At 40.8% G+C, this 25,359-nt stretch overlaps 1 protein-coding gene across 1 annotated transcript in view; it reads right to left on the reverse strand.

The window, feature by feature from the left end:
- SHROOM3 (shroom family member 3) overlaps positions 1-25,359 on the reverse strand; it is a 336,716-nt gene that overhangs the window by 262,324 nt on the left and 49,033 nt on the right. The window lies entirely within an intron of this gene.

Here is a 25,359-nt window from a genome sequence, read left to right on the forward strand (position 1 = left end):
TATGTCTTAATCCCTTCACTTTTTCAACTATAACTGAAAAAAATAAATAATTTAAAAAAAACAAAAAACTGCTCTTAACCACTACCTTATACTGCAGTGTACAAGGTATCTGTGTGGGGTTGTGAAATTCTCACAAACATCTCCATGGGATGAATTGTATTTGCTTTATTTGAAGAGTGAATATAGCTGAGATCCTCCATGATGCTGGGGTTTGGACATAGGCCAAACACTCACTTTATTGGGTTATCCTATTGAATTGTATTTTCAGTGTTCAGGACTTTTAGGGACACCATTTGATGCTTTCATGAAAATCCTGTCATCCATGGCTACATTGTAAAAATATTCTACTCTATATATACTCTGAGTGGGAAGGTATTAGATGTTGAAATTGCAAAACCAAGCAAACAGCACAACTACTACTATATAGTTGACCATTGAACAACACAGGGTCAAGTGTCACAAACTCCCACGCAGTAAAAAAATCTACATATAACTTTTGACTCCCAAAAAACTTAACCACCGTCATCTCTCAGGTATCCTCAAGGGATTTGCTCCAGGAACCCCTGGGGATACCAAAATCCACAGATGTTTAAGTCCCCTGTGTAACATGGCAAAGAACAATGCATACAGTCAGCCCTCCACACCCACAGATTCCCAACTGCAGATTGAAAACAGTACTAGAAAAGTCAGAAGTCATTGCTTTAGGCTAATTTAACATACTCCAGGGCAGTCTGGGAAAGCAAGTACGTTCCTTGGTAATTTTTCCTTTTTATGCCTCTCAGCTCACTGAGAAGTTGGTTAGGAGGCTATTCCTCCAAAGGCCAGCTAGTGAGCATCCAGCTGCCATGTGTGATCAGCCCGGTCCACATAATGCCGATGCAGAAGATGAGCAGGGCTTCTTATCTGAGTGTCATTTGTTAATCTGGTCCTCTCTGATCCATGTTCTTTTTATTTATTTATTTATTTTTTTAAAGATTTTTTTATTTTATTGGGGAATTGGGGGGATGGGAACAGTGCTGGGGAATTGGGGGAAGGGGAACAGACAAGTTGCTGTCGTTTTGTTCTTCAATCTAGTTGTGGAGGATGTTGCTTCACTGGCCCAAGTTGGCACCATCATTGCGCCCCTCTCTGGCGAGGCAGATCAGTCGCCGGCTTCTGGACGGCCGCTCACTGCGGCTGCTGGCCGCTCACGCTGGCTGCTGGCTACACACGGTAGCCCATGGCAACCCACTGCCACAGGGGCTGCAGCCCACGCCGTCGCCGGCGACTCACGGCAGCCCAGCTCCAGGTTGAGCTGTTGTTCAGCATCTTAGCTGTGGAGGGCAGTGTCACTGGCCCTCATATGTGGGATCCGAACCGGGGCCCTCTGGCATCCCAAGCGAGTTCTTAACCATCGCGCCACTCGGCCGGCCCCATTTTCTTTTTATTTAAAGCTTGTCTGAGAGTTAAAGATCTTATGTGCTCTGTCTCTCTACCCGGAGACAAAGCCTTCCTCTGGGTTTTTCCCCTCCTAGTTATATTTTTCATCTTGTGAGTGTTTATTGCTCACTCACCTAGAATATTAGATTCAATGTCTACTGAGAAAAGATGAAAAACAATTAAATATACGAAATATAACAACTACACACAAGTTTGACCCTAAGGAAAGCCCCAACCACTTCGATAGTGTTTACTGAAGGAACCACGAGGTCTGCCTATTAACAAGACTCTGGAGGATGAAAAGGCAAGTTGTGGCTGTGAGCTGGCCATCACAGCAGCTGGCCTAAGCCTGTTGCAGGAACCTAGAACTTGTAGGTGTCTCTTCATAAAGCAAATTTCCCACAGAAAAAGGAAATGGACCTGAAGTTGCAATACCGTACACTAGAAGTATTCAACCAGAATTCACCTAATGTTTATCCATCATTTTGTTAACCCATGCCTTACAGAACTAGCCCACTATGGAAACAGCAGAAACAGTCATTTGCTCCTAAATGCTTTCCCATTTGGCTTGCAAGCAATGACTGTTTTAGACAAGACCATTTTTTTTCAATGTTGAAAAGTAAGAATCTCTGTAGAAAAAAGTGAATAATGAGATCTCTATAGACCACTACTCACCTCGAGAGAATTGGACCAAGAGTCCCAGCAAAGGGGAAATTGTGTCAAATGTGTTTTCAGGAACAAAATCAATAAGAGATAAAGCTTGAGCATACCATACTATTGAATTTGTGAGTAAGTTCTATTGCATTGCTAAAGCTGAGAAAATAGTTCCAAATCACATGACTGTAGTCAATGTCTAGACCTAGAGCAAAACTACTAAGTAGCAGGGTTATAACCAGGAGATTCAAAAGAATGATTATGTAAACCTCACTCCTCAACCCCCGCCCATCCTCCGCTTCAAACAAGACAGAGAGGGAATTTTTTTAAAACAATCTTTGCTGGGCTGGAAGAAAGGCAAGAAAGAAAGTGATAGAGTAAGTCACTGGTCAGGGTGGCTGATGGAAAGTCGGAACCCTGGGGGCAGGGATGGTGAAACCCTCAGAAGAGTTTGAGAGTCTCAGAGCTGGGGGACTTGTGTCTCCACTTCCCCTCAAGAATTCTGCAAGGGGATATTCTCATAGAGAGCCCTATGCGTCTGTGAGGAGCAATGGCCACAGGGCAGGTCAAACTAGAGAGACCATCAGAGATGAACCTACCACTTCCAGCTCCGTGTTTCCTGCAGCATCAGAGCAGCACAGAAGAGCCGCAGACGTTTTCCTGTGGTCTCCCTCAGACCCTTCCCCCATGAGACCAGGCAAGAGTCTGGCTGAAAGCCAATGGACTGAGAATGCCCTTGTGGTGTGAGGACCTGGAAGCCAAAGAGCAGGGGTAGCCTACGGACATTGGCAGAGGATGACAGGAAGGACAGATGCCAAAAGCCAAAACCAGGTCAGAAGAGGCCTCCTCACAAGGAGGAACCCACAGTTGCCCACTCCTTAAATGTTAAGATCGTACATAAGAATGTCAGGAACCAAGATCATCCTCAGGGAAATGGTTTAAAAAAAAAAAAGAAGAGCGGGAGGAGAAGAATCTTGAATGGTCTAAGAATTTACTCAGGAAGGACTCGGTTTCCCAGGACTAGAGTCACATCCTGACACAGCTCTTGCCCTGGTGTGCTAGAGTCCTCAGAGAGAATCTGCTGGTCTTGGTTCACTGGAGGGCAATCAGTGCCCCAGTGGTGCCCAGATCAGAAACATGCCCTCGCTGGCTCCTAGATGGAGTGGGTCAGCAGGCATCTGTCCTCACACCCACCGGGGAGTTGGTAGCTGCCATGGTGTAGCATAAACCCGTTTCTCTGTTCTTCTAGAGCTACGACAGAGTTCTGGGGAAGGAAAAGCTCCCGAAGCAGACTGTCATGGTGAAGGTCAAATTCTTTAGCAGAAGAGCTGAGAAGATTAAGGGTGTGTTTGGGGGCTGGGGGCTTATGTCCTGGTGGCATGAAAAGACACAGAAGGAGGTTCATTAAATGCTAACTAGTGCTTTTCAAAAATGAAGAAAAAGACTGGGTTTTAAAGCGAAAGAATCAGATTTATCTTGATTAGAAAGATTGAGTTTTCTGTTAACATGTAGAAATTGGGGGTCATGAGTCAATTTAATTCAATGGTAGAGAAATAAAATTACTTTTTAGCTCACTTGACTTTTGCGACAGTAAAAATTTACTTCCTTAACACATTTTAGTGTGAATGCACTGCTACTATTTCAATTTCATCTCAAATTTCAGAATGAGAGGCTTAAAGCCCTATTAAAGGAGTTTTAATCCTCAGTGCAAGAATTTGAAGGAACCTGTTAGAAGACAGGACGGTGGGCATTGTGGTTTTCACCCCAGCATCCACGCCATCCTTCCTTTATGATGCACACAGTGACTATGTCTCCAGGGTGAGCCCACCTCTGGCTGCTGCAGGGCTGGTTCAGGAAAGCCAAGGCTCAGCCAATCGGCACATGACATTTCCTGGGCCAGAGGGGTTGGTCATGGTGATCCAGCCAGCCCTAAGAACAGGCCTCTCTCTGCAGATGAACACCGAAACATGGTGTCAGCCTTAATTTGAAATTGATACCATAGAAAGTCAAGACATCTGGCAAGCTACTAAATCAAATGGACACTGAAACCACTGCTTCTGAGCTCTCCAGTGCTGAGTTAATCAGTCTCTTTTATTGTTTAACCCAGTGTGAGATGGACTTTGTGTTACACTCAACCAAAACACCCTGAAATGTTGCAGTTGGAAAAGGGAATTTTCTCAGCTCCTAAATCTCAATGTACGAGTAAGGTAGGGCCTCACAATAGTTACCTCATATTTTAATGCCTTTTTTCTAGAAGAGTCTTCAATGAGAAAAGCCAACAAAGAAATAAGAACAAATTCTATGAAGTGTAAAACTCCAAGTATCCTGATTTTCCATATTTCATAATTTCACCAACTTATGGTGTTATTCTTCTAGTGGCTTCTGCACAATGGATCTTTCTTTTCCTTCCCTTCCTTCCTTCCTGTTCTTTTATTCCTTAAACAGAGGAGGGGAGGACAAGGAGGAGGAGGAGGAGGAGGAGGAGGAGGAGGAGAAGGAGAAAGGGAGAGACGGCTAGCAGGCAGGCGGCATTAGTGACAGCTCCCTGCTTCTGATTGGTCGGATGGAACATTCCTTATTAGCTCTTATATGAAACTAAGAATGTGTGCTCCCATTGTTCAGGGATATTGGGTGACTCCAAGAGAACAATTCATTCCACAAATTCCACTGACAACTCATGACCAGGTGATGCAAGCAGTAGAACACAATGCACATTGATTGTTTGATCTGTCATGGATATCGAGGCTGGCGGCTACAGGATTATTATATTTCACTCACCAGGTTTCTCTCTCACATACCTCCTAGGCTCTTACAGTAACCTCCTAGGCCAGAGTTTAGAACAAGCCACTGGACAGTACAACTATCAGGGCAGAACAATTATCAAAGTGCAAACATTGACTTCGCAAGGTGGCAGTTAAAAATAACCTGCCAGAGACTCCGAATCTGTCAGAGAAGGACACTGTCCTGCATGGTGTATGGTGAACACAAGACTTCCTCCTGGAGGCTTTCTCGCCCACATTCATTTATTTCCTTCCTGTGGCTACAGAATGACAATGCTCGTCTGTCTTTAAGATGTCAGACTTTCAAGTTCCTGCCCTCTCTGTCCACTTCTCTTCAGTCTCCTTTGCTGGGCCTTCTCCTTTTGACCTGCTTCTCAGGGTTCCATGCCCCGCCTTCTTCTTGTCACTACACTCTTCTCTCCACACTCTACCTGGGAAATCTCAAAATTCATGATTTCACTCAACACCAATATACGCATCATTCACCAGGCAAGGTCCATGTCCTGGGCTTCAGGTCACCTCACTGAGGTCCTCCATCTGGCCCTTCAAGTTCAGCATGTCCAAATTGAGCACAGCCTGTATCCTCCTCTGCCACCTGCTGTCTGCAGCCCTTCAGTATCCCTTGCAGGGAAGGCTGCCCAACCACCCAGTCACTCAGGCCACTGTCTTCCTTCCTCCTCCACAACCTCTCTCCTCTCTATCCATCCAGCAGCCAGGCCCTTTAGGTTTAGCTCCTTCATCACTCTCACACACCCTCCTCTCCTCTGATGCCCTTTATTTCTTATCTGGCTCATCCCGCCAAAAGTCCCACCTGGGCTCCCAATGACCTTCATGGCAACAGACAATTCTCTCAATGCAGCATCCGTGATGACATACTTCCTGCCTCTCTCCAGGCCCCACTCCCATCATTTTTACACAAATGCCCTTTGCTCCCACCATTCTGGCCTGCTGCCAGTTCCCCAAGTGCACCCTCACCCCTGCTGCTGACTCCTACACTGTCCTTCAGAACCCTGCTCAGCTGGCTGTCACTTCTCATGGAAGCACTTCCTAATGTGCCTACGCCAAGTTATCACTGTTATCTGTGTCCCTGTCCTATGTGCACTGAGATCATCATGGCCACTCATCATGATGAGATCATCATGTCATGGTCACATGACAACTCATGCATGAGTATGTCCCTCCACTGTGTCCTTCATAACACCGAGATAGCCTTATGGGCAAGAGCAATGTCCTCCTGCCTTGCCTTTCTCTTTTTTTTGTATAGCATTTTTCCCCAAATTTTATTTTACTTTGAAATATTGAAAACTTTTAGGTAAATGGTAAAATAAAGGAATGGTAAAATAAAGACAAACTTTTCCCCCCAAATCACCATTTGTTAGCATTTTGCCATATGATGCCCTCTTCCTTCCTCTCCCACTGCCTCTCTCCCTCCCTTTACAAAATCCTTATTATACTATTGCACCAGTTGAATAGCGTCCCCCCAGAATTCATGTCTACCTAAGTGCTGTGAAAATGACTTTACTTGAATACAGGGTCTTTGCACGTATAATCAAGATAAAGTGAGGTCATGCTGGATTGGGGTGGGTTCTAATCCAATGACTGGTGTCCTTATAAAAAGAGGGGAATTTGGACAAAGACACACAGAAAGAAGAATATCATGTGAAGACAGAAGCAAAGGATGGAGTAATACAGCTGCAAATCAAAGAATGCCAAGGATTGCTGGCAACCACCAGAAGCTGGAAGAGGCCAGGAAGGAGCCTCCCCGCAGAGGGCAGCGTGGCCTTGCCACCACCTCGATTCCAGGCTTCTGGCTTCCAAAACGGGGAGAAAATACATTTTTGTTGTTTTAAGCAACCCAGTTTGTGGTAATTTGTTACAGCAGCCTCAGGAAACTAATAAAATAATCATATATATATATATAATAAAATATAATAACCACATATATGATTATATATACACAATATAGATATTAATATATCTATTATTATAAAATATAAAATCAATGTATAATACAAAGTATAAAATAGATATTGATATATCTATTACTATAGATATAAAAACATTTTTTACTAAAGTATTTGAAAGTAAGCTTTAGGCATCATGACATTTACTTCTTAATACTTTAGTATGTATCTCCTAAAAATAAAGACATTATCTTATATGATGACAATATCACTGTCATACTCTAATATGTAACATTAATACAATAATATAATATATATAATATAGGGTATATATATTATATAATATTATATATAATAAAATAATATAGAGTAGATATTCGAACATCACACTGGTCCTAACAATGACCTGTACAGTATTTTTTAAAAATCCAGGAATCAATCACGTTTCATTCACTGTATTTAATTATCATGTTTTTATAATCTTCTTATCCTGCAATAGTTCCCTGTCTTTTTTTTTTTATTATTGTTATTTTTTTCTTTTCTTGACCTTGACATTTTTAGAGTCCAGGCCAGTTTTGTATTTTGCACAAAATTTGGATTTGTTTCATTGCTTCCTCATGATTAGATTCAGGTTAAACAAGTTTGACAAGAAACTATAAAGGTGATATTGTGTCCTTAGTGCCTCACCTCAGGAGACACATAATGACATCTGATTTGATTACCAAAATCCATTATTGGTAAATTTGATCACATGGTTAAAGTGGAGGATTGTGTCTTACTGTATTCCAATACTTATCAATAGGCCTGTGGGCCCTTAATTGTTCGGTGAATAAATGAATGAGACTTATGAAGTACAGCGGTCCATACTAAAATTAAAAAATTTGAAAATCTGGTAACATGTGCAATTTCTTATTAATCATCTGCACCATCTCATATTAATCATGGACATCACGGGGCACAGTGACTCTGCCATCCCCACTTCTACAGTGTTAAAGTTCTGCACTAAAATGGGAACTCTATTGTGCCAGCAGAGTGGTATTGGCGTAGACAGAATCCAAAGATGAGTTTAGGATCTCTGGAGCATTGCTATCAGGGTGGCTGTCTGTAAGACTCAAAAAGAAAACAAATTATGTCTTACTGAATTGAATGTCTTTATTTTCTGCCAAGATATTGAATTTAGGTCCCAGCAATTTAGGATAGTTTTCAGAGTTAGCTAATATGTTTGTAATAGCGACCTTATAAAATGTGGATTCTGAAAAGTGTTTCTTTTTTCAACACACACAGAGCCTTCAGGTTGTTTATTGCCTGTAAATCAGTTTCTGTCCACCATATTTAATCACTGGTCAATATTTCTGCAAAGGTACTTAGCTTTAATCAAATCCCGAAAGGGAATGTTAGAGACTAGATCATGAATGATATAAAAAATAAATGGCTCTTGTTATAGAACCAAATAACTAATGAAGCCATATAATTCAGCCATCACTTCTAAGCATAACAGCAGCTGCAGGGAGCTACCCCAGATTCAAAGATAGAAATAATGAACCCTGATGGTTGTAATAGAAGTTGTTGATTCTCACACACAGGAGAATTCTTTTTTATGATACATGATCCCAATTTTAGCTGCCTAAATACTGGGGGAAAGCTATAGTGATGCTTCTCATTGGCTTGGTCTGCGTTAACTTCACACATTGACTGAGGCACAGGCATAATGACACTGATAAAGAAAGGTGAGGAGCTTTCCTTTGCTTCAGCGTTTAGGAGGCACAATACACAGCTAATGGAAACTTGGATAGTGTTAATAGACATTTACTAAATAGAAAAATGGAGTCCATAAAGAGACAGCACCTGTAGCACTGTATCTACTTCTGGATGTCCTTCTAACAGAGATGGGGACAACCTGGATCACATCGGAGGAATGTCATCTAACAATGGTGTTAAAAGGGAAGCCTTAGGAGTCAAACCACCTGGGTTCAAAGTTAGGCTCTGTTACTTACTTACTAACTGTATAACTTTGGGCATATTACTTAACCTCTCTGTGCCTCAGTTTTCTCATCTATAAAATGGGGTACTATTTACCTTATAGGGTAGTTATGAATATGTATGTGTATATGTAGCGTAGAACAACACCTGACACATCATGTAACCAATAAATGCTGATTATTATTACTAGTGTCATCATCACTATCAGTATCATCATCAGAACAACTGGTAAAAATAAAGCAAGGGAAGATAAAAAGGAGACTTGCAGGGACATGCCTGGTCTTTTCAAAGACTTGAAATGCTGCCAAGAGGAACAGGGATTAGATGATTGCCACATGACCCTGGGAGCACGTGGGTATCAAAGGGAATACATTACAAGAATTCAGCCTTGGCTCAATATATAGGGCCCATTGCTCTAACAGAGTTATCTGAATTAGAGACTTCCTCTAAATGAGAGATGCCCTAGATTACTAGGGTATTCAATCCCACCTTGGATGATCCTTTGGGATTTAAGAATTAGCTGGAAGACTGAATTAAATGACCCAAAAGTGAGTCTGTAATAAAATACACTCATTAAACCATGAAGCAGAATTTTAAAGAATGGTTAAAATATAAGTAGCTCTACACCAATAAAACCCCTGTGTTGCAACACTGTCACACCTCCCACCTCCCAAATCTACTCATTAGTCATCCTTCCCATTTCTACCCAGCACCCACATAAACAGGAAGAAGTGCAGTAAAGAGATTTCTTCCGAACACTACACTCAGATGAACACACAAAAACATAAGAAGCACCTTATTTTATAGGAGCTTAATTTCTAAAATCAGTCAGGGTATGTGGTAAAAAACACAACTAGTCAAAATTGCCCTGAAAATCGAGGAGGGTACCCCCTTGGCAATTGCATCTTTGTAAGCCCAGCACGGTCAGTTCCCCTCCAGCGCTGGAACTGATCTCTGCTTTTTCCGATCCTGCACGAAATCAAGGAGTTGGCTTAAATTTAAGTACCAAGTTCTATGATATATATGTTTAAACAGTATACTCAGTCAGGGGGAGAGATATTTGTTCTGCTGGGAGATGAGACCAATGAAATTCATGTCACCCACTCGTTCTCACTTTAGGACATTACTTAGGGAGTGGAATGTCAAGCTGAATTGATTGTACCATTTAGTTTGCTATTTTTACATTTTGTCTATTTATTCTTTTTTTCCTATTTATCCAAGGGCACAGAATTAAAGTCACTGACATTGAATGCACTCCTCTGAGCCTTTAGGAGCAAACCAAGGCTTCTCAGTCAGCAATCGCTCTCTTTCAGTCCATGGTTTCTATGACTACTCCCTGGCTGCTGGAGATGCACTTGATTGTTTATCCAGCACCCTCCTTTTTTTCTGAGCAAGGCACCTTTTGGTGCAGGGCGGGGAGGAGGGGGCGAGAATTGCCATTTTCCCACTGCAGTCAGTGATTCTAGGATGCCACCAACCACAGTGCCTCACTGGCCACACAGGTGGGCATGTGACCTAAGCAGGGCCAATCAGAAGCCTCCCCTGGGATTTCTGCCCTTGCTACCAGAGAGTAGTTCTCAGCCTGTGGGTTGAAGGAAGACAACAGGCAGAGAAAGTCAATGTGGAGAGATGGAGAGAAGATTCCTGGCTCCACTCTTGTCGCAGTTCTAGTAATCTTTAGGGTCCGGTGTGCCCCTGCCCTTCCAGTGGTGATTCAATAAGTATCTTCATTTTGCTTATTTTGGATTATGTCACTTCCAATAAAAGGAATTTTAATACAGCTCTAAAAAGTTTCATTCCCTGACCTGAACCAATTTCACTATTCTCTAGAAAAATGAGAGAGTACACGGAAATAGGCTTGGATGCCTGGTCCCACACTTATTACAGCACAAGTCTGGAGTATGTTCATTTTCAGGCAGGCTCCATAGAGCCTTACTAATTATGAAGAGTAAATCCTTTCAAATCACTTAGGTTATATAACACACAAGGGAGAGAGGAGAGAAGAGAGAGGAAAGAGAAGAGAGAAAGAGAGAAAAAAGAGAGAAAAAGGAAGGAAGGGAGAACTCATTCTGCCTTTGCCTGTCTTTCAAAGTTATCAAAAACAACAAACTTTGAGTGCCTGTTATGTGTCAGATACTCATGGGATAGAGGAGACCATACACATGGATACATGTAGTCCCTGCCCTCAGGGGGCTCAGCACCTAAAGGATTTTTGAGGTTTGAGCCTCCCCCAAATACCTATAATTTGTTCTTTTCCCCCTATTTATCAGAAATTCAGATAATTTGATATTTTATAGGATTCTTAAGAGTCTAGTCCTCACTCTTCACTGGGAAAACACACACACAAAATCAAAATCATCATCTTATAAATTCTGAGAATTATGTATATATTTCTTTATAACCTAAACAAATCTCTCATATTAAAAGCTGTCCAACTGGATTTTCTCTTTAACTAAATTAAGGAAATCCACCACAAATAATTCATAGCATTTACTTTGGAAGGAAAAAGGTTGCATGTCCCATTCCTCCATGCACTGTTGTTCTGTTATAGCCACAATGTCCCAGTGAGGCAACTAGTAGATCATTCAACCCACATCCTTTTATAGGTAGTGCAGCTAGGAGGCCTTGGTTCAGCGAGTGGTCCAAGGTCACATGGTGACAAGTTATGGCCCAGGGCCCTACTCCGCAGACAACTGCTAGCATACATAGATCCTCATGGGTCTGGGAAGTAGCAGAACAGATCCCATGATATTTAAGAAATTTCCAAGATGACTCTAGCCACTGACTGAAGATTTACTGTCTCCCCACCCAAAAACAAAAAACAATAACAACAACAAAACCCTACGAATTCTCTAGTAAGTCCAAGAGGAATTCTTTAAATATCATTTCCATGGACTAGAATACTCAATCTTATCTCTCTATCTAATATCTAACACATCATCTGAAAAAATGACAAGGTTAGCCAGACAGAATTCTGAGAAGTCACCCAGGCAGAGCTTAGACTAGCAGAGCTGAGAGTAGTCCCCGGGGCCTGCAGGGTGAGGGATGTTCTGTGCTTGGGATGCAGCTGTACTGCTGGGGATGGGGGAGGGAAGGGCCTCTCTGGACATTCTGTCTTTAATCATCAAGATAATTTGCCTACACCCATTCAGTGCCCACTGAGAGTAAACTGGGGTGACTTGCCAGTTCCTGGACAACAAGGGTGTGGTCCAGGATGGACAAATACACACACTCTTCCCCACCTGTGGCCATCACAGGCATTTCCACTTATCACAGCTCAGGCTCCTTTAATAACAGAGCAGGTCAAGCATGTGTCACTAAGGAGAAACCTTATGGCTACCCCTGAATGGTTCTTTGGCCACTAAATTTCTAATCCCTTTGTAAGATTAGGGGTGAGAAAGTCACCAAGCCTGTTGTGTAGAACCTGGGAATCTATTTGAAGAGTTTTAATGATAATGAAATGAACAAAAGTTTCACAGGGTAGGAAAAGATTTCTACAAGTGAGAACATGAAAAAAAAACTCATCATTGAATTCTGGGTAAGATGCAAGTTTGGCTAGAAACAAAATTCTCTGCAATGACTAGCTCAGAGGAGGTTCCCAAGCCTCCTATAAAACTCTTTTCACATATTTCCCCTGTGTTTATGGTAGTAGGACTGGAATTGGAGTTATCAGCTGTAATTTCTGAAAGAACCCAGAACCAGAATAGAGAACCAGGACGAAGGAGGCTGAACTCAAGTGTGCTTATGGACTGCAAGTTCCCCAGGGACTGGCACTGAGAATGTACACTGGGTCTCTGTATTTCTGGCATGTACTTATTGCATAATATCTATTAGCTGATAATGATGGTTTTCTTTTTTTTTTTTTTAATCATACTCCTTTTTTCCTAGATCATGACCAAATTGCTGTTACCGGAGAGTGTCAGTGGAGAGGCACATTTAATGCAGGAATTTCTCCAGGTTCCTGGGTCTGGGCTAGGTTAGGTAGTCTGATGGCCTTGTAAGGGCACCCAGGTCCTTACACCATAAGCATCTCTGCTTATTGCTAGCTTCATCTGCTCTCAACACAGGGAACTAATGGGGCAGGGACGCGGCATGATTGGACTTTAGAAATAACACTTTCATAATCTGAAGGATGGATTTTGGTGGGGGTGCAAGATTAGAAATTGGAAAATTTGTTACGAAGCTATTGCAATTGGCCAGGCTAGAGATGAAGAGAGACTGAGTGAGAGAAAAGATGGAGAGAAGGGAAAAAAATTGACCAATAGTAGGAGGCAAAATTAGCAGCTTTGTTGATTGATTGACCATAGAGGATGAAGAGGAAAGACTGTGGTTACTTCTAAGGACCAGAACCCACATCCTCTCTTAGTCTCCTGCTAGTTTCCATAATTTTCCACTAAGTGACTTTTTCCCGACCTCTCTCATTGTCTTTCTTTCCTTACGAAGTATCATTTCTGATTATTAAAAGTAACTACACAAAATCATATATTCCATGCCAGGCCCTATATTCATAAGCCAAGCTTTCTTCCCATCTGATGTCTGAGATGAGGTCAAGACCAATTCATGTCCAAAACCTTGAATGAATTATTCATCTCATAAAATTGTAACAGTTGGATGAGAGTGATAAGCCTATCCTAGGTCAGAAGAAAGACCAGCTATTGGGCTTCTAAATAATGGAATTCAATTTGGCAATGGAGAACCTTTATCCAGACAAGTCTCCGCTTAAGCTTACATGTTTTTTTAGATATGATAGCCAATACTGGTTACACTGACTGATACTACAGACAAAGACAAATTTCACATCCTCAGTTCATTAATTCCATTGGAATAAAAACCAAGCCACTGAAGAGTTTAAGGGCAAAGGGCAATCAGAAGACCTGGCAGCAATGGTCAATTTGTTAATTAGAAATTCCAAAGGCTATAATAAATAGGTAATAACAACCATCCTGAAGACCACAGCCCAAATACTCTTCAGAGAACAATGAAAGAAATTGTCTATTATATAAAAAATCATGGAATCAGCCTCCCTTTTTCTTTTGTTCTTATTTTCTTTCTTGTGCCAAGTGTTTTCTCTTCCATCTCTTCCCATTATCTTTTTCTCCTTCCCCATATTTCACTTTTAATTATAATTGGCTTATATTTTCAATATTTAATATATTTCTTGAATTAAGTTTCATGCTTCATACTTTATGGTGATATAAGTCACATACCATAACATTCACCATTGTTAATTGTACAATTCAGTAGATTTTAGTATATTCACATTGTTGTGCAACCATCACCACTGTCTAATTTCAAAATGTTTTTTCATCACCCCAAAAGAGACCCCATATCAATCAGCAGACCTCCCCTTCCCACCATTCTCCCCTATACCCAGCCCCGGGCAACCACTAATCCATGGTATTTTCTATCTCAATGGATTTGCCTGTTCTGGGCATTTCATATAAATGGAGCCATACAACATGGGGCTTTTTGTATCTGGCTTTTTTCACTTAGAATAATGTTTTCAAGGCTTCTCTATGTTGTAGCATGTATCATTCATGTTTTTATGGCTGAATGATATTCCATTGCATGGATATACTACGTGTGGATTATCCATCATCAGTTAATAGACGTCTGGGTTTCCCCACTTTTTGGGTATTGTGAATAACGCTGCTGTGATCATTCATATGAACATTTATGTGAATATATGTTTTCATTTCTCCTGGGTATATGTCTAAGAGTGGAATTCCTGGTCGTATGGTAACTCTATGTTTAACTTTTGAGGAACTTCCAAAATGTTTTCCAAAGTGGATGCAAAATGTTACTATGCTTCATATTTTTCACTTAAATATTTATCCAGTGAATAGCTTTTAGAAATTAAAAAAAAAAAAGTCAATTAAGTTGCCTCTTGCTTCCCATTGGCCTTTTATTGATTTTTAATGTGGGTCATTGGTCCTCAGTAAACTCAAATGTTCTGCCCCTACTCCAGTAATTATAGCAGCCAAGCATTTTAAATGACCAGTTAACAACTATATGATAGTGTATAACCTTCTTTAATGATCAATGTCTGACGCTGATAAGAAAAAGCAAAATCCTAAGCCCTCTACCTTGCCTCCTTATCTTCAACATTTTCTCAGTGCCTAACAAGGTAAGGACAGAGATTTGTCTCTGTGGGTGTTACCTAATGACAATGAAATCATTTTCTTTTAAAGGTTTTACTTGAGCAATTACCCAGCTTTCCCTTCTCCCACAGCAGCTTGAACAGCTTTTTCTTGTGTTTACCTGGGGTTCTCTCTCTTTCAGAGGATAAAGCACACACGCACACTGTGTTAGGGAATTCTGAAAGGACTGACAGTACGACACTTCCATGGGGAATCCTCTGACATCAATAGAAATCCAGGATGAGCCTTTAACACAGAGTCAACCACCTGCTCCAGAGCTGGGAACCCAGCATCAGCTAAGGCAACTTAGCCCGAAGCTGGCCTGAGGTGGGTGGCATGCTGCCTAGCACACAGGCATTTTATAGGACTTGTTCATGCAGATGTGGGCGTGTTCAATGGTTTGGGGTGCTTTTATGAAATTGCCAAGAAAGTCAACTATGATCCAATCATCTTTCTCCCCTGCATTTTAGCAAACTATTAACTATACTTTCCACCTTAGCACTTCCATAAAGCTCTCCCCAGTTAGTAATAATTCAGGTCTGGTATAAGGTCTTTACCAAATTTCCTGCTAATTCTCCCTCCCTAGGAATGCCTTATCAAGTTGCAAGAGTAGTGTGTGATTCAATGTTCACTGCAGTAGTCTACCCAATGCCAAGCCCCTTAGAGCCACGTCAGGTTTTCTTTCCCCTTACCACTCCCACTCCCACTCATTTTGGAGGAAATTTGGGTAGTGGCTCCCAAAAAGCCCACAAAATTCAAAAGTTAAGCATTTTCTCTCTCTGTCCCTCAATCCCCAAGCACCCTGCAAAGGGTATGGCCTCTAAAGCAGGCATGTGAGGGTAGAAGGCAAGGGAATTCTGAGAAAATAGCCCACATTCCAAAGCTACCAGCCTCCTGCTGCTGCTTTCCCTAATTATTCTGTTCTTACCACTTAGTAGAAAGAAAGAGAAAGGAGGAAGAGGATTTTCTCTGAGAACCAAGACTCGGTTCATGGACTGTCCCCTTTTCTCTCCTCTGGAGATGGCCTTCCCAGTCAGATCTGGAGTGTCCCAGGAATCTGTATAAGTTCACAACCAACCATTCTTGACCCTCAGGGGATTATGGGCACAGTGTCAAGTTGCTCGGGTCCTCTGGCATACGATTAAACCACTAAACAACTTCTTCCTGGTATTTACGTGTCAAGCTCCTTCTAGTTTACATGCAAACCCTTTACCTAGACCTCTGACCCTGCCTTTTCAGCCCTTCCATTCTACTTCCACCTGCATGCTTAGACTGACTTCTGTCTTGAAGTCTTCAAAGTGCCTGGAGAAAGGCGACCTTTCTATTTTGGCCTCATGGCCACTCCCTGTTGCTTCAGATTGAAATTTCTCTCCTAAAGGCCACCCAACCTGCACCAGAACCAGGACCCTGGCCTCTGTCCTCAGAAACACCTTCTCTGGAGTCTAAAAACAGGCCTTTTATTCTGTTTCTGCAGCAGGGTGCCCCCTCTCACTTCCTGGCCTGCCTCCCGCCTTCTTTCCACCCACTCCCAGCCTCCTGGCCAGGGGCCACCATCCAACCAAGGATAACAATGGCCCAACCCACAGCTTTGCCTCTCTCCTGCCACTGTTTGTAACCAGGACACATTTGAACAGAACAGCAACAAAGGGTATTTTATTTGAAATTTATTTCCCTGGATGAGCACTACCAGGCCACCACATCTCAAACCCTCCCAGATCCTAGAAAAAAGAAGTTGTTTTCACCATGTGAAGCACACAGCTGTGACCCTACTATGCAGCTCCCAGCTTATCACAGCTGAAAACTTGGCAGGTATTTTTCTAAGAAGCAGTAGCCGGGATGGAAAATGCTGGTGTGTGTGTGTGTGTGTGTGTGTGTGTGTGTGTGTTGTGGGAGCTGCTGGGTGTTGGCTCCATAGCTTCTGTGGATATATTGAAAGAGCAAGAAAATCCTGATTATAGTGACATAAGCATCATTCTAGAGACATTAAACCTTGACCTCATAGAAACCACTAAGAGCAGGCGGTGACCTTAAATCATTTGCATCCTTAATGTTATATAATACAGTATAAATTGGGGAATATCAGCGTATTTTACTAGTTATAGTAAACGGCAGCCAAGAGTCTTGTCTTCTGCTGCCACCTTGTGTTTAAGGGAAGAAAGTCTAAATTCATAGAGTTGCTCTGACAATGACAAACTAGCAATTTTAGAACTGGAAGAGAGCTTAGAAATTCTCTAGTCCATCTCCTTTCAATTCACAGTGAAGGAAATTGAGACCCGGACTGGAACCAAGAGCCCCTGCCGCCTCTCCTGTGCCACACCACTTTTCTGGAAAATTACACCTACAGTGTGTGCACGCGGGCCACGTCCTCAACAACTCAGGCCACTGGTGTACATGGTAGCAAACACCAGTGTGTCCACATCTATACCTACCTCATCCTGTGAAAACATTTCCAAAGGATTGCAGTCATGTGTGACAGGGCCAAGTAAGTGATCATGAGAGCTAACACTTACAGAGCACTCACTATGAGCAGGTATTATGTTAATTAAGCACTTAATTCTTCCAGTCATCCTATGAAGCAACAACTATTATCCCCATCTTACACTTAAGGAAATTAAGGCTTAGGAGTAGTTAAGTAACTTGCCCAAAGTCACACAGCCACATCTGACAGAGATAGAATTCAAACTCGGGTCTGCCCAGCACAAAGTCTGTGCTCCTAACTCTATCATTACTCATCACATAGACTTGACCCCATCCAGCTTCACTTCACATTCAAAAGAGATCCCTAAGGTCCCATTCAGGCACCACCTTTTTTTGTCTACAACCTGTGACCTCCCTTTTCCTTGCTCTCCTGGACCATGGTCTTCAGACAAGCAGCTTCACCATCACCCACAAACTTGTTAGAAATGCAAATTCTCATCTCGCACCCCAGCCTTAATGAATCGGGAACTCCAGTGGTGGGGCCTGCCAGTCTGAGCTTTAACAAGCTCTTAGGGTATTTTGATGTTGCTCAAGTTTACAATCCACTGTTATAGAACATCTAGGTATTTAAAAAATGGTTTGAAGGTAAGGAAAGAATAGACACAATAATTTAAGTATCTGTCTAAAAAAGAAAACAGGGAGAATGTATTTCATTTAGGAGCAACCAAACTCCACTCTTATTTAGCTAGAGGAAAAAGGCTCCTGGAATTTTTGTAGTTTCTTCCAATCCCCCTTGACCTCATACCTTTTGACCTTGAGAAACAAGGGTCAGCCACCCGCCAAAAAAAACATCAGAAAAAGAAGAGCTCCTTCTAGGCCTAGAGGGAACCAACAGAGGAGGAGCCGAACCCCCATCCTCAGGCCGACATTCAGCAGCACCCTCATAATGCCCCTATTTGGGGGTGACACTAGCTAATTGTTCTATCAGTAAAGCTCCTTGACCTTTTGAACAGTGTTCTCAAATTCTCAGACCACTTTTTAATAGCATATTTTTCTGGTGATAAAAGTAATCTATCTTAATACTCTTAAAACTATAAAGAAAGTTAACATCACTCATTCTCCTATTCCTCAGAGATAACATTATTAACAATTTGGTATATTTCCCTCCAGCTTTTTCTTATGCAGAGATAAATTTTTTATGGCACATTTAAATTAGTTTGAACATTTTTGTACTATACAATAATTCTGATGAGGTCTTTACATATAAGCCTTTGTCTGAATACTAGGAGTAATGATAGATTTCTACAATAGAAGGGAAATTATAGGGTTAAAGGCTACAACCTTTATTGAGGTTTTTGCTAAAGGCAAACTGATTTTCAAAGAACATGTACCATTTTACAGTCCCATCAATAGTACATGAAAGTACTGATTTTAACCCTTCCTCATCCACACTGAAAGTGTTCAGATTTTCTCAACTCTGCTGAGAGTAACCTGAATGTTGGCAGTATTCAAGAAGAACATGTATTCCATCATCCTTCTCTATCTGAGAACTTGAGACCTAGGGAAACCTAAATGATCAGATATGAACAAATTCACTTTTGGATATATGTACCTCTATATGGCAAAAAAACAGGTGAATGTACAAAAATTCCCAATGAGGTATTTAAAGAGCTTAAGAAGTACCTGCTAATTATCCTTACTAATCCACCTACATAAAAATAACCTTGCCAAATGCATTAAAACAAGGTTTAAAAACTCAAATGTTCTCAGGAGTTAAGCAGGTAAATAAATTAGTAAATCAGACCAGAGAAATAGAATACACAGCAGTTTGCAGTAAATGTAGACTGCATACCAGAGGAAAGACATTCACATGCATATTTTCAAAATAATCTGTGTATACTTGCAATGAGCAATATGAAAACAAATTTTTAAAAATAATCCCATTTATAATGGCATCAAAAAGAAGAAAATACTGGGCCGGCCGAGTGGCGCGATGGTTAAGAACTTGCTTGGGATGCCAGAGGGCCCGGTTCGGATCCCACATATGAGGGCCAGTGACACTGCCCTCCACAGCTAAGATGCTGAACAACAGCTCAACCTGGAGCTGGGCTGCCGTGAGTCGCCTGCGATGGCGTAGGCTGCAGCCCCTGCGGCAGTGGGTTGCCATGGGCTACCATGTGTAGCCAGCAGCCAGCGTGAGCGGCCAGCAGCCGCAGTGAGCGGCCGTCCAGAAGCCGGCGACTGATCTGCCTCGCCCGGGAAGAGCGCAATGATGGTGCCAACTTGGGCCAGTGAAGCAACGTCCTCCATAACTAGACTGAAGACCAAAACGACAGCAACTTGTCTGTTCCCCTTCCCCAATTCCCCAGCGCTATTCCCATCCCCCCAATTCCCCAATAAAAATCTTAAAAAAAAAGAAAGAAAATACTTATGAATAAATTTAATGAAAGAAGTGTGATACATATACAGTTGACCCTTGAACAACATAGGGTTGAACTGAGCAGGTCTACTTATATGCAGATTTTTTTTTCAATAAATATAGAGTCTGCCCTCCATATCCCAGGTTTCACCTCCGTGGATTGAACCAAGCATGGATCACAACCGGTATTATCGATCCCCCGGAATCTGCAGATTTGGAGGGATGACTGTATGCGCTGATCTATGCACTTTTATGCAAGGGACTTGAGCATCCATGGATTTTGGTATCCATGGGGGGTCCTGGAACCAATCCCCTGTGGAGACCGAAGGATGACTGTAGATAAGTTTTTGTGGAGTCAAAAGCTATACATGAGTTTTCAACTGTGCAGGGGGTCAGCGCCCCTAAGCCCCATTTTGTTCAACTGTACTATGAAAACTACAAAACATTGTTGAAAAAAATTAAAGAAGTCCTAAATAAATGGAAGGACAGCTCATGTTCATGGACTGGAAGACTTAATATTGTTAAAATGGCAATATTCCCCAACTAGATCAACAGATTCAATGCAATCCCTATTAAAATCCCATTTGGCCTTTTTGCAGAAATTGACAAGCTGATTCTAAAATTTGTATGCAAATTGAAGAAGCCCAGAATATCCAAATAATTGAAAAAGAAGAACAAAGTAAGAGAACTAATACTTTCTGATTCAAAACTTACCGTAAAGTCACCAAGACAGTATGGTACTGGCAGGACAGACATAAATAGAATGGAACAGAATTGAAAATCCAGAAATAAACACATTTATGATCAATTGATTTTTGACAGAGGCACCAAGATAATTAAATGAGGCAAAGAATAATTGTTTCAACAAATAGTGCTGGAACAACTTTATATCCATAGGCAAAAGAAGAAATTGGACCCTTAACTTCATACCGTATTCAAAAATTAACTCAAAATGTCAAAAGACCTAAATGTAAGAGCTAAAACTATAAAGCTTTTAGAAGAAGACATAGAGACATAGGGATAAATCTTCATGACCCTGAGTTAGACAATGGTTTCTTGGATACGATAGCAAAAGTACAAGTAACAAAAGAAAAAAAGTTGATAAATTGGATAGTATCAAAATTTAAAACTTTTGAGTTTCAAGTAACATCATCAAGAAAGTGCAAAGGCAACCCTAAGAACGGGAGGACATTTTTGTAAGTCATATATCTAAGGAAATTGTATCTAGAATATATAAAGAACTCTTAGAACTCAACAATAAAAAGATAAATAACCCAATTTTTTAAATGGGCGAAGGATTTATGTAGACATTTCTCTGAAGACAATATATAAATGACCAATGAGTACATGAAAACATGCATAACATCATTAACTATCAGGAAAATTCAAATCAAAACTACAAGACATATCACTTTATACCCACTAGGATGGCTATAATCAAAAGACAGAATAACAAGTGTTGGTGAAAACGTGGAGAAATTGGAGCCCTCATACCCTGCCGGTGGGAATGTGAAATGGGGCAGCTGCTTTACAAAACTGTTTTGGTAACCTAATATCAGGACAGCGCTTGTGTGTTACTCATACTTATTCCATGAGTCTATCTGGAGGCACATTTGGGTTTATCTACATCACATTATTCAGATCGTCCACATCTTTCTTAGTCTTGGATCAGACATGGACTACAGAGGGCACTAAAATCTTTTTATTTTATTCTTTCTGACTATCGTCCTGTAAAGTTACATAAAAACTCTACTGTCATTATAAATTATAACCTTTTTCATTATAAATTTATCTCTGACTCATTTAAGAGTCAAGCACAACATTCATAATGTGAATCTAGGTTTCTTTTGTTAGCGTTCACCTTTTTATGCCTTTGTCCATCCTTTGAGCTATTGTGGAGAAGGCAAAATATACAAATATATAATTATTTTTAACACAAATGGGGCCATAAGTGGGGGAGAGTTGGAGGGGTGGGAGAAGAGGATGAAAGGAGTACTATAATAGAGCAAAATTTTCATCTTCCATAACAGGAAGTTAGTAGACAGCACCTACATCTGAAAAAAAAATAAAGAAAAAGCCATATAGGCATGTTGTTTAAAATATGGTTGCAAATTTAAAAAGGAACAGTTAAGAGTGGTTACCTCAAGGAATCAGGAATGAGGTAGAATGGGATTGCAGGAGGAGAAGGTACCATATCTGTAGTTAAATTGTTTCAGGACACTGTACTCTACATACCTTTCCTTGCCCTCAGGATTCACTGTAAAGATTATTGATAATATTTACAGATGCCATTCATTAAGAACCTACTATATGTAGGGCTAACAGTAGATGTCTATAAAGAAGGGGTAAAGCCAAGCCCTGGGAAAATGCTATAACATTATGTCCCAGAGTCAAAACATAAGTGGGTATCTTAAAAGATCCAGATAAAGCATTTGATAAAATTTAACACCCATTCATACTTTCAAACAAAATCTTAGGAAACTAGGAATAGAACTTCCTTAAACCTCCTTAATATTTTCAAGAACCTTATTAAGGTGGGTACGATTATTTTTGCCATTTATGAGATAAGGAATTTTAAGTTTACAGGGCTAGTAAGTGGCAACGCCGCTCTGCCTGGCCCTATAAGGTGAGGTCTTTCTACCATCAGGCTCACCTTAGATCAGAGGAACACAGGCACACAAAGTAGTCCTTAGAATGAAGTCAGTTATACTCTTCATACATTCTCTCATGTCCACAAGAGGGCACTAGGGCTCATTTAAATTCAGTCCAAAGTTCATAGAATGAAGAAATTGTGTAGTATCAAACTGTTTAAATAGTAAAATTAGAAAACCATAAGTGTGTATTCTGTAGGGTCCATCTGCAACTTGGGTCAGAATTGACCGGCTCTGTACCTTTCAATAATAAAATCCCATTGCTCATAGAATCTTTATATGCTTCTCCCTACATCAATCATCCAGGGACGCTCAGGCCATAGTGAGGATAGGCCTCATACCCACTGGTTGGCACCCATGCAGTGGTGTTTTATGGCTGCTAGTTCAGTGATTTCCAACTAGGAGAGAGTGGTGAGGAAGAGTATGATTCTAGAGGGCATGTATTAGACTTTGGGTATGGGAGAATATTGGGTAAGAAATTTGAAAGAAAATCGATATTAAATTTTATAATTGGAAACTTGCTTATTGTACCTATACCACAAATATTAAACAAAGCTGTGAGGTTTTTATAATGTTTATCAAAAGGAGGTAGACGTTTTAAAAACTGAGAAGTGTGGTTCAATCTCATTTAAACCCATTGGTGACCATGCAAGACATTTTATATTACAGAACATCAAGACCTCTCATATTTATTTCCTCTTTTCCCTGTTTACCACCACTTTTCTGGTTCAAGTCCTTGTTTGTCCAGTTCCAGTTCATGGAGTTTTGTGAATGTGGGGGTAGAACTAGGCACAGGGGAAGGGCTGTAGTATTGGATTCTAGTGCTGAGTCAAAACAAAAATGGACAGCGTAAGAGATGCAAAAAAAGGATTTGATAAAAGTCAGCACCTTCTTGGTTTTAAACAAAATCTTAGGAAACTAAGAATAGAAAGGTACTTCCTTCAACTAATAAAAAATATCTACAAAAAGACTCTCATAAACATTATACTTCATTGAATTTACAAGATCACTAGATAAAGTTAATATACAAAAATCAGTTATATGTGTACATATTAGCAAAAAACAAATAGAAAACAAATTTTTAAAAACAATACTATTTACTATAGCAAATTAAATGCCTAGACTAAATCTAATAAAATATGTATAAGACCTCTACACTGTTTGACTCCAAAAATTATTGGATAAAATTAAAGAAGACCTAAATAAATGGAAAGATATACCATATGCATGGATTGAAAGATGCACTAATATTAAGACGTTAAGTTTTCATAAATTAGTGTATAAATTCATCGCTATTTCAATAAAAGTTTAAGCATATTTTTTGTTGAAATTCACAAGCTCATTCTAAAATATATTACATGAAAATGCAAAGGACCAAGAATAGCTGAGGCAATCTTGAAAAGGAACAAAGTTGGAAGATTTCTACTTCCAGATGTCAAGACTCATTATAAAGCTATAATAATCAAGATTGTGCAATATTGGCACAAGGAAGCTGACCAATGGAATAAAATATAGGGTCCAAAAATAAAACCACACATACACAGTCACTTAATTTATTAAAAGGGTAACACTGCAGTGAACTAAGGGAACAGGCTCTGGGTCAACTGGATAGACATGAGGGAAAAAGTATCAGGATTCTAATCACACATCAAACGCAAAAATCAATTCCAGGTAAATTGCAGATCCAAATATGAAAGACAAAACTATAAAGCATTTTAAAGAAAGCGTAGAGAAACATCCTTATGATGGTGGAGTAGCAAACGTATCTTTAAAAAACTATAAAAAGTAGTAAGCATAAAGAATTAAAATTTATAGAGTATATTAAGATTAAGAACATCTGTTTATTAAAAGATATCATTAAGAGAATGAAAAAGCAAGCCTTAGGGTAAGAGGAAATATCTGTAATACATATCTTTGGCAAAAGACTTGTACCCATAATATATAAATAATTTTCACAAACCAATAAAAAAAGACAGGCAGCCTGATTTTAAAATAGGCAAAAGACTTGGATACTTCACCAAAGAAGATATCCCAATGGTCAATAAACCAATGAAAAGGTGTTCAACTTCCATAATTTTCAGAGAAATGCAAATTAAAACCACAATGAGATTCAACTACATACCCACTGGAATGGCTAAAATGACATGGGCAGAGAATACCTAGAGTTGACACGGGTCTAGAGCAACTGAAACTCTCATAAACTGCAACTGGGAATATAAACAGGTAGAACCACGCTGGAAAACTACTTGGCAGTGTCTATTAAAGCTGAACATATGATTATCCTATGACCCCAAATTTCACTCTTCACATAGATTGGGTCAGAGTTAAAGGAACCAACAAGGGATGGTGAAGCATCCTGGGGTCCGCAATAGCTGCCCAGACACAAGGAGTGGAAATAGTTCTGAAACACAGTGAGGTCTGTAGCTGCAGGAGAGGCCTGCCAGCAGGAGGTTGCCTTCTATAGAAGAATGCAAGTCTGGCAAACCTGAGGCCCACTTTGCATTTTTCTTCTATTGTTTCAACAGAGGGCAAGGGAGCCGGTTGATAGAGTCCATATGGCTCAGTTTCCTGGGGCCCAGAGCAGGGTAAGGGGCAGAGCATGGATGGAGAGGAGCAGAAGGAGAAAATCGAGCACACTAATGTCAAACCTGGAGCATGGACTCTGGAATCAGATGACCTGGGCCCAAGTCTGGCTCTGCCACATACAAGTTATGAAGCCTTTAGGCAATACATCTAATCTCTCTATGCCTCAGTTTCCTTACCTTTAAAATGGAGATAATAGGGCCGGCCGAGTGGCGCGATGGTTAAGAACTGGCTTGGGACGCCAGAGGGCCGCGGTTCGGATCCCACATATGAGGGCCAGTGACACTGCCCTCCACAGCTAAGATGCTGAACAACAGCTCAACCTGGAGCTCGGCTGCTGTGAGTCGCCGGCGACGGCGTAGGCTGCAGCCCCTGTGGTTGCCATGGGCTACCGTGTGTAGCCAGCAGCCA

The sequence above is a fragment of the Hipposideros armiger genome, unplaced genomic scaffold (assembly GCF_001890085.2).
Source record: "Hipposideros armiger isolate ML-2016 unplaced genomic scaffold, ASM189008v1 scaffold_552, whole genome shotgun sequence".
Classification (NCBI taxonomy): Eukaryota; Metazoa; Chordata; class Mammalia; order Chiroptera; family Hipposideridae; genus Hipposideros; species Hipposideros armiger.